Genomic DNA, 14,606 nt, shown 5'->3' on the forward strand with positions numbered 1-14,606 from the left:
TGAGCCTTTTGACGTTGTCCAACTGTGTTTGGTGATTGCTCTTTCACTCTTGCTTGGGATTTGTCTTCAACTCAGTGCTGATACCATGTTAATTTTAGGCAACAATGGCATGTTCTATGCTTTAGAGCAATTTTACTTCAATTTCTTTATTAGCCCAATATCAATATTCAGATTAGCAATCACATCAACATGATAGTAAAATGCAGATAGAACATAAACATAAACAATAGAAGACAAGCCAAGACAAGAGGAAGATGTGGCACCAGCCAAGGACAAACCCCAATGCGGGGAAACCCTTGATCAAATCTTCTTTTAGTCTTCAATAGTTTAGCAGAGAGAGATACTACAATTTACAAATCTGATAATTTATAACTGCAGCAAAAGAGCCCTAACTAGAAAAGTCAACGTTGGTCAAGATGGCATATTTGACCCTCATCAAATCAGTCAACTTTAGTCAACTTTGGCATCCAAACAAAAAGATAAAACAACACTCAAAACAGTCAAATTTAGCCCAGTCAAAGTCTGGTCAAACATCCCAACTGCGGACAGCCCTAGTTGCAATCAACGTTGGTTAACAATCAATATTTAGCCTCAAATTTTGTGCCCAGAAATGTAGCCTACCCAAACAGAGATAACCCTAAAAAAAACACAGTCAAAGGAGGTATGCATGCTAGTCAATGCTTGGTCAAATTTCGGCCTCCTGAATTTTCACTCACTTGAAATTTCAGCCTCCTGAAATTTTGCTCTCATGAAATTTCGAATGTGTGGAGAGAAAGGCGCCCAGAAATCCATACCCAATCAATGAGGAGAGAGAGATAGAAGTGTGAAGATGAGTGTATCCAAATGAGGCTAAGGCATCATGTATTTATAACAAGCGTTGAGGATGAATAGACATGATTGTTGGGCTTCTGAGCCTACATAAGTTTGTTGGTCGACCTTGACAATTTGTTCATAATCAAAATAAATTCATAACTTCCTTTGTACATGTCAAAATCGGATGATATTTAGATCAATCCTACACCTCTCGAAAAGAGGAATCTAAGAAAAATATTAGTTGTCATAAATAAGATGACCCATGTGAAGTTTGGCCCTAGTTGCCAAATAACACCTTCCCTTGGGAGCTGGAAGCACCTAATAGGGTTGACTACTTAGCCACCCCTACAAAAGTGGGGAACACCTTTCCATACTTGCTTTAGTTAGATATTTGAAAGTGATCTCACTTTGGAGTATGAAATATGCCCTTAACACTTAAGTGTGGTCCACTTAGATGCATTTATGATCTTAGTATCTAATTAATGGTTGTTTCAATCGAGTTTGAGTTGGCTTTTCCAAGTGGTCCAAAGTAGTAAAGGCCTTCAGGGCACCCTACTCCCCATAATGACCATGCCATACATTACATTCCAAAGAGCATGATGACTTTGAAAAATGTAGTGTGGCCTCCTTTTGGGAAAGTGTTTCGCCTTTTGATGAATTGAGTAGTTCATATACATCCCATAGCACCCCCAAGAGCTAGAACATTGGGTTTCTCTTACCTAGCATGGAGGATTCTTGATGATATGCCAATGGACCCAACGTGTCCCCAGGTTGGCCTTGACACCACTTGATGGGCATGCCATGATCCACGGCCCAAATGAGGATGATCATCCTTAGGATGATTGAGGAGCGCTTGTTGCACCTAATGGATCACTAACATTGGAGAGAGGAGGCACCACATTGCCCACTTGACACCTAAGGAGATGATATGTGGCACCTATATCTATATTTTGGACCCTTGGAGTTGCTTTGATGCATGATTTGGGGATTTTCCTCAAATGGAGGATAATGATGATGCTTGAAGACATTTTGAGCCTTGACTTTGCCTTGATAGAGCATTTGGAGCCCTAAAAGTCCATGACTTACATGTGTGGGCTTGTCTTGGCATATTATGTTGTAAAGCTAGTGTATTGGCTTGTAACCCAATTTTACTTTTTTCCACTCAAAAATCAAAATTGTGTAGGGGCTTTTAGTAAGAAATTAGAATAGGTGGAACTCATATAAATAGAGGATCGCCTCTCTCATTTTGTTCATCATCACTTGTGGAAAACTCAACCTCTCTTAGAGAAATCGACCTAGCTATTTACATGTGTAGGCTTGTCTTGGCATATTATGTTGTAAAGCTAGTGTATTGGCTTATATTCATGCCTTCAACTCTCTAGTTTAACTTTTATTAGAATTATAATATTTTATTTCGTATCTACATCAAATGGTTGATTTCAGTGACCACATATACGTAAAATACAAAATGGATTATCAGCATTCATATAACAAAGCTAAAGACGAGTATGTTTCACATTATGATTGATTGTTGCATTGAACTCTCCAATTTAACTTGTAAAATGATTCTAATATCTTATTATGCATCTATTTTAGATGGCTTTTTCTAGTGAGCACGAGTAAGTGAAACACAAAATGGAATGTTTATCTTTATATAGCAAACTCTAGATGAGGTATGTTTGGTGTAATGAATAATTATTTGTTTTGAATTATGCTTTCCATTACAATCTGTCTTTATTTTAACGTTATTCACGCCACCTTTTTTCCTTTCAGCAGGGGAAAGGACAACACTGTAAAGATAATGTGAAAAGGGGAAGTTTGCAATTTTTTGTTTGTTGTTGTCTAAGTTTTTCTGAAGTTCATGCCTTCAAATTCTCTCATTTGAGTTTTATTATAAATATAATATTATATTGTGTATCTATCGCAGATGGCTTGTTCCAGTGAACAAAAAATTGTGGAAGACAAAATGGATTGTCCTGTTTTATATCGCAATCTCAAAGAAAGGTGCGTTTCTTATCACAATTAATTATTGCGTACTCTCAAGTTTAAATTACATAATGATTCTAATATCTTATTGTGTATCTTCTATAGATGGTTTGTTTTGATGAGAAAAAGAAAGTGGAATATAAACATCGTCCATCGATATGAAACAAACTCTAGGGAGTTGTGTTTCCTATAATGAATAATTGTTGGTTTTGAATATGTTTAACACTACAAATTGCGTGTATTTTAAGCTTATTTAGCCGACCTTTTTTCCCTTTCAGCAGAGGACAACAAATTGCAGGAGAGATGATGTGCATAGGGGGTGTTTGCAAAATTTTCTTTGTTTTTATCTTCGTGTTTTGTTTTGTTGAGTTTGAGCATGGACATGCTGTGTTGTACTCGTTTTTTGTTGTTTGGTCTTGGTTTCGTTTGTTTGGTGTCTTGTAATCTTCTTTTTGTTTGTTTGCTTTTTTTTTCTTTTAAAGTTTTTTGCAGTTTGGTCTTGGTTTCGTTTGTTGGGTGCGGAAACAAAAATGAAGGACACAGTCAAAGAAAATTGAGGTTATTGTTCATAAATGAAGGTGAGTCGACATTTCTATATGCAATGCACTTCACTTAAAAGTATCTTTCGCTACTTTGTAGCTCTATTTATTATCTTTTCAAATTATTATATGCTTTAGCTAAGCTCTCATAGTCGACTATATTCATCCCTTTTGTGTAGTGAACAACTACAATTGTATGTTCTACACAAGTCAAGTGGTGAAGACACACTAGACATTCTACAAACATGACATAGAGGATGGGTGAGGCATACTTTTCTCTTACACAATACTATTGTCGTTTAATACATTGAAATATTTGTTAGTTGCACAATGATTTATTATTTTTTCATGGTTTTGAGATAGCATGATCTTGTTCATGGGTGTGAGATCTAAGATTTTTCCTAGAACTTTGATATGAAAAAAATGGAAATGTTACATTGGGTTCACATGTTCAGGGATTATTGTTCATGATTGTCCTTGTCATAATATTAGCCAAGGGAAGGTAGTTATGTGTATGGTTGATTCATGACTGTATATTTATTGTTTAACCTCTTGTGGTTTATTTGTGATCTCAGATATAATATTACTTTGTGCAGTGAATGACTACAATTGTATTGTCTGCGAGGGTCGAGTGGAGAAAATATCTTAGGAAATGTAGGTGCAGCGCAGAAGATGGGTGAGTGATGTTTTTTTCCAACAAAATAGTGTTATTGTTATTTGTGTTGTCAATATTTTCTCCTTCTAGCATGGTTCTCGGGTAGTACGACTCAGATGATATACACAATATGGTATGTTTAATTTTTTTTTTTTCCACATCACACGCACACCCTCGCATAACATTCCCCCAGAGAGGAGGTTGTTAAGGTCAAGCAAGCAAGCATCTTGAGCTTTTGACCAATCAACCATTGTGCTAGTAGACAACACTAGGATTTTGGTTGTTCAATATGTTTAAATATGCCTAGATCCCTCTTACAAAATGGATTATTTCTCTTACTATAGCATTGATTGCATTATTTCGAGTAGAATTACATCTAGTTTAAAAACTTATATACTTTGAGATTTAGCATGGAATATAAATGGACTAGAATGAAGTTGGATCACAAGTTCATGCCTTCAATTCTCTAGTTTAAATTTTATTAGAATTCTAATATTTTATTTCGTATCTACATCAAATGGTTGATTTCAGTGACCACATATACGTAAAATACAAAATGGATTATCAGCTTTCTTATAACAAAGCTAAAGACGAGTATGTTTCACATTATTATTGATTGTTGCATTGAACTCTCCAATTTAACTTTTAAATGATTCTAATATCTTATTATGTATCTGTTGTAGATGGATTTTTCTGGCGAGCATGAGTAAGTGGAACACAAAATGGAATGTCTATCTTTATACAGCGAAGTCTAGATGAGGTATGTTTGGTGCAATGAATAATTATTTGTTTTGAGTTATGCTTTCCATTACAATTTGTCTTTATTTTAACGTTATTCACGCCACCTTTTTTCCTTTCATCTGGGGAGAGGACACTACAGTAAAGATAATGTGAAAAGGGGAAGTTTGCAATTTTTTGTTTGTTGTTGTGTAATTTTTTTTTTTAAGTTCATGCCTTCAAATTCTCTTGTTTGACTTTTATTATAAATATAATATTATATTGTGTATCTATTGCAGATGGCTTGTTCCAGTGAACAAAAAATTGTGGAAGACAAAATGGATTGTCCTGATTTATATATCAATCTCAAAGAAAGGTGTGGAAGACAAAATGGATTGTCCTGATTTATATATCAATCTCAAAGAAAGGTGTGTTTCTTATTACAGTTAATTATTGCGTACTCTCAAGTTTAACTTACATAACGATTCTAATATCTTATTGTGTATCTTCTATAGATGGATTGTTTTGATGAGCAAAAGCAAGTGGAACACAAACAACATCCCATCGATATGAAACAAACTCTAGGGAGTTGTGTTTCCTATAATGAATAATTGTTGGTTTTGAATATGTTTAACACTACTAACTGCATGTATTTTAAGCTTATTCAACCGACCTTTTTGCCTTTTCAGCAGAGGACAACAAATTGCACTAGAGATGAGGTGCAGAGGGGGTGTTTGCAATTTTTTCTTTGTTTTTATCTTCGTGTTTTGTTTTGTTGAGTTTGAGCATGGCCATGCTGTGTTGTACTCGTTTTTTGTTGTTTGGTCTTGGTTTCGTTTGTTGGGTGTCTTGTAATCTTTTTTTGTTTCGTTTTGTTTTTTTTCTTTTAAAGTTTTTTGCAGTTTGGTCTTGGTTTCGTTTGTTGGGTGTGGAAACAGAAATGAAGGAAGCAATCAAAGAAAATTGAGGTTATTGTTCATAAATGAAGGTGAGTCGACATTTCTATATGCAATGCACTTCACTTAAAAGTATCTTTCGCTACTTTGTAGCTCCATTTTTTATGCTTTCAAATTATTATATGCTTTATCTAAGCTCTCATAGTCGACTACATTCATCCCTTTTATGTAGTGAACAACTACAATTGTATGTTCTACACAAGTCAAGTGGTGAAGACGCCCTAGACATTCTACAAACATGACATAGAGGATGGGTGAGGCATACTTTTCTCTTACACAATACTATTTTTTTTTTTTTTACGGAAACGGTTATGGAGTGCTTATATTAATCTTGGCTTGAATGCCAAAAATCTGATTACATTATGAGTTTCTTTGCCCTGATGTATCTCACTGCTAAGGAAGAGAATGCAGCTGAAACTTGCAGATTTCTTCCTTGGAAAGGCACCCATAGAGTCGATTTCAGATATTTTCCCCCACTTGAAGATACAAACAAATTTGTTTAATAACAGACAGTAGAACATGGCAGCAATCAATTTATGGAATGGGTTCCCATGATTCTTCTTCATCTTTCAACTTGACCCCGACAGAGAGTAGGGCAGATTTATTGGCTTCGATGTCCAACTTTTTATTGTGGGTTCTCAACACATGGTAGTACTTCAAGTTCTGAAAATTGTTTTTCAAACCTTTGATCCTAGTAATAAGCATTGCTAGGTTAAGTTCCAAAACTGGAGTATTGGAAACCATTGCGTTTATAATGACCTGCGAATCGCCTATAACAATTGCGTCATTTATGTCCAAATCTTTGAGGATCTTGAGTCCTTGGAAGAGGGCCAAGGCCTCAGCTTGAATGCTAGTAGAATATCCAAGTCCCCAAGCATAGGAGAGAATTTTTTCCCCAATTTGATTTAGAACAACACCTCCTGCACCAACTTTTTCCGGATTTCCCTTTGCTGCTCCATCAAAAAAGAGGAAGTGCCTTGCTTGCGATTTAAGCCAATCTTGAATGTCATTCTCAGGTTTCCTTATTTTCCAATCTTTAATAGTAGGGGCTTTTCTGGCTGCTGGATGAAATTGAAGTTCTAGAGTTGATCCCCATGCAATGTCCTGTTGACTGAGATTGGAGTCGTCTTTTATATCAGTCAAGCACTCCTTTATGTGGCATTTAATCTTGGCTTCTAAGACTTTGTGGCTCTGCTTTGTATTTCTAAAAATTCTTCTGTTATGTTCTAGCCATATCTGCCAACAGATAATCTTTGGGAGGACAGCCCATGCTGATTTAATAATCAGGTTTTTAGGGGGTGAACCTAGATATCTGTTTTCCCATTTAGAGAAAAGTTTAGAAGTGGAGCAAGTAAGAGTGAAATTAGGATCCAAATCTTGGATAAAGAAAGACTAGATCTGCCTGGAGAAGCTGCATTCTAGAATTAGATGAACTACTGTCTCTGCGTTTTCATTGCACAGTGAGCAGATGGAAGGGCCGTGGAATCCTTTCCTCTGCAAGTTGTCATAAGTTAAGATTTTGCCATGACAGAAAATGCAGGCAAAGAAATCCACCTTGGGCCATGAAGACAATCGTGAGACACCTTGCCAAGGAGCTGGATCAGGGGGAACGTATGGCCTCTCATTCAGTTTAGCGTACCCCAAGGAGACTGCGTATCCTCTGGCTTTCGGCCCCCAGCCTTTCACATCTCTTTTCCTCGAGTGTGTGGGCGCCAATCCGTGCAGGGAGTTGAGCAGCGTGGTCCATTCGGAGGTCAAGTTATCCGACACCTTTATATGTTTCCAGCTTGCCCATACCAAGTCGTTCCAGCATGAGATATCCCACAGCGTTCGCAGTCCCTCTCTGTCCATCCAGCAGCGCGGCGAGCTAATGGAGACTCTGTCTTCTATTGGTTCCTTATTCATGATTTTGTCCGTCTAGATGTTGATTTTTTTCCTGTTGTCTGGGATCCAGTAAGAGTGAGTGGTAATGAGAGGGACAACTCTGGCATATATTTTGAGAAATGATGAGTTTGGCAGATGGATCACGTTTTCTAAACATCTGGATCTTGGTCCTCTGAAATATTTTTTCCATAGCGCCTTTTGGGCCCAGCCAGGATTGGGCGTAATGATCCTCCAAATGATTTTTGCAGCCATTGCCACATTCTGTTGACAAAGATTTTTAAAATTTAGACCACCCTCCCACAGTGGCTTGGAGATGGTTTCCCAACTGATAAGGGGGATCCTTTTTCATTCTGTTTTCTTCCCTTCCAAAAGAACCTCCTTATGTACTCCATTTTTTTTAGAATGGATGTCAGAGAAAGAAGCCCAGCGAATTGAAATAGAGGCAAGTTGGTAAGCACTGATTTAGTTAAGACTGTTTTTCCAGCAGTATTCAGCCAGGAGTATCCCCAGGCTTGAATCTTAGGCTTGAATTTTTCCAGCTGAGGGAGCCATTCTTTGCTTGCAAGTCTCTTGTGAGATACAGGGAGGCCCAAATATTTAAAAGAAGACCAAGAAGTGGAAGCTACAAAGCCCAAACATCTAGAAATGGCAGATAGCAGTCTGGGCGTAATATTCCAGCTGAAAATGTGGCATTTGCTCTTATTAACAACGCTGCCTGAGGCCTCACTAAAATCATCCAGAACCGCTTTGAATTTTGTGGCAGAAGAGATAGAGGCAAGACCCAAAAGCAAAGTGTCATCCACAAACAAGGCATGATTAATATTTTTGATCCCTCTTGCAATACACAGTCCATTAATTTCTTGGTCTTGCATCTTTTTGTCTAGCAGGAAGCTAAGAACTGAGGCTTGGATGACAAAGAGCAGAGGGGATAGAGGAAACCCCTACCTAAGTCCTCTCGAAGCTTTAAAAAAGCATGTGGCTCTTCCATTAATAAGAGGAGCAATCCATGGCTCCGAGACGCATGCCCAGATCCATTTAATGAAATTTGCTCCAAAACCAAACTTGCTCATAACATTTAAAAGAAAGCTATGATTTACTCGATCAAAAGCATTTGCTAAATCAAGTTTAATCACCATACCTTCCTCTTTTCAGAGGAGACATGAATGAATTGCCTCTTGTACCAGGATGAAGTTGTCCACGATTTGCCTTCCTTGGGTGAAGCCTCCTTGATTCTCTGGAATTATTTTGGGAAGAATGAACTTCAGTCTATTTGCAATTACTTTGGTGATTAATTTGTACCTTGTGTTGCATAGGAAAATCGATCGGAATCTACTGAATTTATTGGCACCTTTTTCCTTGGGTATGAGGGCTAAAAATGCAGAATTAGTACTGCCTCCTATTTTCTGTGTATTTTGAGATTTTTGAACCATTTTGAGGAGGTCCTTTTCAATAATCGGCCAGCAAGCTTGAAGGAATCTAGCAGAGAAACCGTTCGGCCCAGGGGTCTTATCCGGGTCCATATCAAAAGAGCCTTTTTCACTTCATCTTTAGTGACTTTGGCCTCAAGAGATTCATTCATTCGCTGAGTAATTACAAAGGGTATATTATCTAGCAGATCTGGATAATGGCTTGGATCCTTGTCTTCACTATACAAGTTTTGGAAATGAGCAAAAGTTGCTTTCTTTATGTGATCAAAATCCTTATGGATATCGCTCTCTTCTTTAATCTCTGAGATGGTATTGAAGCATTTCCTTGCCTGGGCTTGTTTGTGGAAAAAAGCAGTGTTCCTATCCCCTGCTTTAAGCCAGAGGTTACGAGATTTTAATCTCCAATACTCTTCTTCAGCTAAGCAGGCTTTGTGGTAGCGTTGTTGCAACTGGGCTTCTTGATCTAATAAATCCTTTGTGAGCATAGCGTTCTCCATACCATTTTGATGGGAAACAAGAGCGGCTTTAATGGTTTTCCTTTCTGTAGCCGGATTGGACAGCATTTTGGCCCATCTTTTTAGAGCTCTTTTCACCCTACTGAGCTTTTCCTCCCAAATATAGAATGGTGATCCTTTAACTCGTTGATTCCAACATTCCTTGACAGTTTGCATGAAGTCTGGCTCCTTTACCCAGAGAGGGCTGAATCTAAATGGAATAGGGCCCAGATCAAGGTGAGCTAGGAGTTCTAGCTTTATGGGCTTATGATCAGAGATGCTGCTAGCAAGAATATGCATTCTGGGCTCTAAACCTAGCAACAAATAGGAACTTTGAATAATAAATCTATCTAGCCTGGCAGCAATGTGTCCAGGTCCCACTCTTTTATTAGACCAAGAGTACTTACCGGAAGAAGGTTTGATGTCCAGCAAGTCCCAGTCTTGCACTATGTCCTCCACCCATTCCCTTGCCGGGTCTCTAACTACGTTGCCTCCCCTTTTTTCTGATGGATGAAGAGTGAGGTTGAGGTCGCCAGCAATTATTATATTTTCCAGGTTTGTCAAATCTGCTTGGTGTCTTATAGAGTCCCAACAGTCTTTTTTTCCCCAACATTGACTGGAGAGTAAACATTGAATAGACAAAACGTTTCCTTAGTGTCCAAGTTCTGCATTTTCAGCAACAACCAATGAGTATTCCTAGCCTCAAATAGGACTGTAAATTTATTGGCATTCCAAAGAGTGCCTATCCCTCCTGAGGCACCCCGGGCAGAGATTGCTCTTGCTTCACTTTTATTCCAAAGTTTCTTGCTTGCTTGAAGGAAGACTATGTCTTCCAGCTTTGTCTCCTGGACGAGAAGTAAGTCTGGGGTTTCTGTCCTGATTAGGCTTCTGATGGCTTCTTCTTTAGCTTTGCTCCCCATACCTCTGCAATTCCAGGAGATGACCTTCATTATTTATGCTTCTGGTGGGCTCCCTTGGAGCCTTGGGGCAGGTTTTTCAGTATCTTAGGCTTTGAGGCTAGCATTTTTTCCAAAGTTGGTTGGCTGCCCTGAAGTTTCTCTTTGTAGGTCTCCTGCTCCCTTTTTTCCCTGTCAGTTTTCCGGCCTCTTGTTGATCTTCTTACCGAGGTATGGGACTCTCCTTCCTCTTCTGATTCTTCCGTTTCCTGCTCTTCTTCCTCATCTTCTATAATCATACCTTTTGGGTCTTCAGCACTTGTTCCTTTGTGGGAGGCTGAGGGAGTACCTTTGCTTGTGGGAGCTGTTTTTTGAGCCTCGATCTCCTGAGTAGCTTCTGCCTCCTTTTGAAGCTCGCCCTCTTGTGTGTTCTTTGGTTGTGAACTCAGGGTATCGTACTCTCTGGTTGCGAACTCAGGGGATCATACTTATTTTCTGGAGTGGATTTGATGGGGATCTGCTAGACAGTGGCCTGATGGGTTCCTTTGCCATTAGGGCCTCCCTGCTTCTAATTCTTGGGATAAGGTTTGGATCGCTTGACTTGATTCCTTCCATCCTCTTTCCCTGCATAGCCTCATTGTTGGTCGGGCAGCCTCTGGCGAAATGACCATAAACATGGCATTTCTGGCATTTGAAGGACAGCTGCTCATAGTCCAGTTTCTGCATATGCGTCCAGCTTCCGACCTTTATTGTGATGGCCTCTGGTAGTCCCACCTCCAGATCTACTTCTACACAGATCCTGGCACAGTCATACTGGTCCTTGTTGTTCGCACGATCTATAAATTTCCCCAGGGCGTTTTGAATGTGCCTCAGAGAATCCCAGTTCCAGCAGTGCACTGGGAGATTTGGGAGCCTGAACCACACCGGGACTGCTTGGGGCACATCTACTGCCGGATTGAAGTTCGGGGTCCATTTATTCAAATACAGACCCTGAGGGCCCATGAAGTAGGGGCCATTTTGGAAGATCAGGTCTTTGTCTTCTTTTGATGTGAATTCGAAGAGGAAGTATCCTCTCCCCAGAAAGTAAGAGGTGACACTTTCTTTGATCAGCGGCGTCCAGTTTCTGTTGACCCAGCGTTCAGTGGTTTTTGGGGATGGCTATAGCCCAGTGAACAGACCGATGAGAGCCTGTTCAGCCAATGACAGGGCAACTTGGATCGGGGTTTCTGGAGGGAGGGAGATCACCGGAATATCGTCCAATCTTTTAACAAATTTTGCAGCTTTAGTATTTTTCTTCTTTGGCAGCCCAACCAAGAGCCTATTGAAAGCCTCAGAAGGCAAGATTGGTGGAGGAGGCGGAAGAGACGCCTGGGGAGTGCCCAACCCCTCCATGGTCACAGTCCCTGGAATTGGGTCAACCGGCAACTTGATCCATGAAAGTCAAGCCACAGCAAGCTCAGGCGGACAGGTTCACAGGAGCCAGGCCAGCAAAGGGCGGGGGCTCACTATCTGCAACTTGCGAAAGGTGCGGATCTCGGTTTTTGTAGGGCCGAGGGTTGCAGAGCTCTTCCAACCAACTAATCCTCTTACACAATACTATTGTCCTTTAATACATTGAAATATTTTTTAGTTGCACAATGATTTATTATTTTGTCATGGTTTTGAGATAGTATGATCTTGTTCATGGGTGTGAAATTTGAGATTTTTCCTAGAACTTTGATATGAAAAAAATGGAAATGTTACATTGGGTTCACATGTTCAGGGATTATTGTTCATGATTGTTGTTGTCGTAATATTAGCCAAGGGAAGGTAGTTATGTGTATGGTTGATTCATCACTCTATATATTTATTCTTTAACCTGTTGTGGTTTATTTGTGATCTCAGATATAATATTACTTTGTGCAGTGAATGACTACAATTGTAGTGTCTGGGAGGGTCGAGTGGAGATAATATCTTAGGAAATGCGGAAATGTAGATGCAGCGCAGAGGATGGGTGAGTCATGTTTTTTTCCAACAAAATAGTGTTATTGATATTTGTGTGCTCAATATTTTCTCCTTCTAGCATGGTTCTCAGGTAGTACGACTCAGATGATATACATAAAATGGTATGTTTAAATTTTATTTTTTTTCCACATCACACGCACGCCCTCACATAAAATTCCCCATAGAGGAGGATGTTAAGGTCGAGCAAGCAAGCATCTTGAGCTTTCGACCAATCAACCATTAGCACTGGCCTCATGTAAACTCTTATACATGTTTTGTTATGTTTTCTTAGGCTGCTCGTGTGAAAAACTCAACTGTATCAGTGAATTGTTGTATTTGGAACCCAGATGGGGCAGTCCTTGGTAACTTAATCTATACTCATATTCATTAATAAGATGCTTTGATATCATTTGCTTCTTTATACAACAATGTGAGTGATTTGTAATAATGCCACCAATAGAATGGTGTGCTACGCCCTCTATTCAGATACTGACATGCCTGCATTTCTGCATTTGTGTTATAGGAGTTGTGTTTTCACATATATTCTTATACTATGGCAGGTGATTTGAGACAACATATAGAGGTCCTGGCACAGTCATACTGGTCCTTGTTGTTCGCACGATCTATAAATTTCCCCAGGGCGTTTTGAATGTGCCTCAGAGAATCCCAGTTCCAGCAGTGCACTGGGAGATTTGGGAGCCTGAACCACACCGGGACTGCTTGGGGCACATCTACTGCCGGATTGAAGTTCGGGGTCCATTTATTCAAATACAGACCCTGAGGGCCCATGAAGTAGGGGCCATTTTGGAAGATCAGGTCTTTGTCTTCTTTTGATGTGAATTCGAAGAGGAAGTATCCTCTCCCCAGAAAGTAAGAGGTGACACTTTCTTTGATCAGCGGCGTCCAGTTTCTGTTGACCCAGCGTTCAGTGGTTTTTGGGGATGGCTATAGCCCAGTGAACAGACCGATGAGAGCCTGTTCAGCCAATGACAGGGCAACTTGGATCGGGGTTTCTGGAGGGAGGGAGATCACCGGAATATCGTCCAATCTTTTAACAAATTTTGCAGCTTTAGTATTTTTCTTCTTTGGCAGCCCAACCAAGAGCCTATTGAAAGCCTCAGAAGGCAAGATTGGTGGAGGAGGCGGAAGAGACGCCTGGGGAGTGCCCAACCCCTCCATGGTCACAATCCCTGGAATTGGGTCAACCGGCAACTTGATCCATGAAAGTCAAGCCACAGCAAGCTCAGGCGGACAGGTTCACTGGAGCCAGGCCAGCAAAGGGCGGGGGCTCACTATCTGCAACTTGCGAAAGGTGCGGATCTCGGTTTTTGTAGGGCCGAGGGTTGCAGAGCTCTTCCAACCAACTAATCCTCTTACACAATACTATTGTCCTTTAATACATTGAAATATTTTTTAGTTGCACAATGATTTATTATTTTGTCATGGTTTTGAGATAGTATGATCTTGTTCATGGGTGTGAGATTTGAAATTTTTCCTAGAACTTTGATATGAAAAAAATGGAAATGTTACATTGGGTTCACATGTTCAGGGATTATTGTTCATGATTGTTGTTGTCGTAATATTAGCCAAGGGAAGGTAGTTATGTGTATGGTTGATTCATCACTCTATATATTTATTCTTTAACCTGTTGTGGTTTATTTGTGATCTCAGATATAATATTACTTTGTGCAGTGAATGACTACAATTGTAGTGTCTGGGAGGGTCGAGTGGAGATAATATCTTAGGAAATGCGGAAATGTAGATGCAGCGCAGAGGATGGGTGAGTCATGTTTTTTTCCAACAAAATAGTGTTATTGATATTTGTGTGCTCAATATTTTCTCCTTCTAGCATGGTTCTCAGGTAGTACGACTCAGATGATATACATAAAATGGTATGTTTAAATTTTATTTTTTTTCCACATCACACGCACGCCCTCACATAACATTCCCCATAGAGGAGGATGTTAAGGTCGAGCAAGCAAGCATCTTGAGCTTTCGACCAATCAACCATTAGCACTGGCCTCATGTAAACTCTTATACATGTTTTGTTATGTTTTCTTAGGCTGCTCTTGTGAAAAACTCAACTGTATCAGTGAATTGTTGTATTTGGAACCCAGATGGGGCAGTCCTTGGTAACTTAATCTATACTCATATTCATTAATAAGATGCTTTGATATCATTTGCTTCTTTATACAACAATGTGAGTGATTTGTAATAATGCCACCAATAGAATGGTGTGCTACGCCCTCTATTCAG

Source organism: Pinus tabuliformis, chromosome 3_2 (genome assembly GCF_031772625.1).
Source record: "Pinus tabuliformis cultivar Carrire ecotype Pingquan chromosome 3_2, CPIR1, whole genome shotgun sequence".
Lineage (NCBI taxonomy): Eukaryota > Viridiplantae > Streptophyta > Pinopsida > Pinales > Pinaceae > Pinus > Pinus tabuliformis.